Source organism: Nematolebias whitei, chromosome 22, assembly GCF_014905685.2.
Source record: "Nematolebias whitei isolate Nwh7 chromosome 22, NemWhi1, whole genome shotgun sequence".
NCBI lineage: Eukaryota > Metazoa > Chordata > Actinopteri > Cyprinodontiformes > Rivulidae > Nematolebias > Nematolebias whitei.
The window spans coordinates 3,486,413-3,487,455 of NC_056519.1; the positions used below are offsets into that span (position 1 = coordinate 3,486,413).

The 1,043-nt window shown below is 51.5% G+C and overlaps 1 protein-coding gene across 1 annotated transcript in view; it reads left to right on the plus strand.

The window, feature by feature from the left end:
• cdk17 (cyclin-dependent kinase 17) overlaps nucleotides 1-1,043 on the plus strand; it is a 53,342-nt gene that overhangs the window by 21,021 nt on the left and 31,278 nt on the right. The gene's annotated exons all lie outside the window — the stretch shown is intronic.

Below are 1,043 nucleotides of genomic sequence, written 5' to 3' on the forward strand. Positions count from 1 at the left end.
TGCACGTGCTCATATGTGTGCACGAGATGAATAATGTGTGTGTGTGTTCAGTGCAGTCATTTATTTTGCGTTGTGATCTTTATGAGCTGCGTTTTCGTCCGTTTCCTGAAGTTCCTGCCCCCCGACAAATGGACGATGGCGGTGCCACCAGGTCCTTGTACGAGTCACGTATGGGTTAAAAAGTTTTTAGTGCTGTGGGAGCCATCTTCAGTCGGGTCGACTCGGTTGTAGATGTACGTCCATTGATTAGTTTCATTAAAATCTATCCTGTAGATTCATGAGATATTTTGCTAACAGACAGGGTTGACTCCAAATTCAGATGAAGATGAATTTGTTTGTACCCTTTTTGTTAAAGAAAGGAAAACCCACAGAATCACTGAAGAACTGGAGCAAAGACCAGAACCCTGGAACATGGAGGAAACTCGGTCCTGTTCTGGGTCTGGGTCTGGGTCAGGGGGTCCTTGAATCTGTTCAAGGTACAATGAAACCTCAAAACTATCGAGGCTTTCTGGAGACAAATGTTCTGTCTCAGTGTTAGAAAACTTGGTCTCAATCGCAGCTCATGGCTCCTCCAACAGGATAATGACCCAAAACACAGCTAAAAGCACAGAACGGGTCAGAACCAAACATTGGACGGTTCTGAAGTGTCCCGCGCCTTGATCTAGAACCTGTTAAACATCGGTGGATGAAGCTGAAACATCTGGAAAAGGAACCCTTCAAACTCGAGACAGCTGGAGCAAATTGATCAGGAGGAGTGAACCAGGACACCCGTGGACAGGTGGACCAGGACACCCGTGGACAGGTGGACCAGGACACCCGTGGACAGGTGGACCAGGACACCCGTGGACAGGTGGACCAGAACACCCGTGGACAGGTGGACCAGGACACCCGTGGACAGGCGGACCAGGACACCCGTGGACAGGCGGACCAGGACACCCGTGGACAGGCGAACCAGGACACCCGTGGACAGGTGGACCAGGACACCCGTGGACAGGCGGACCAGGACACCCGTGGACAGGCGGACCAGGACACCCGTGGACAGG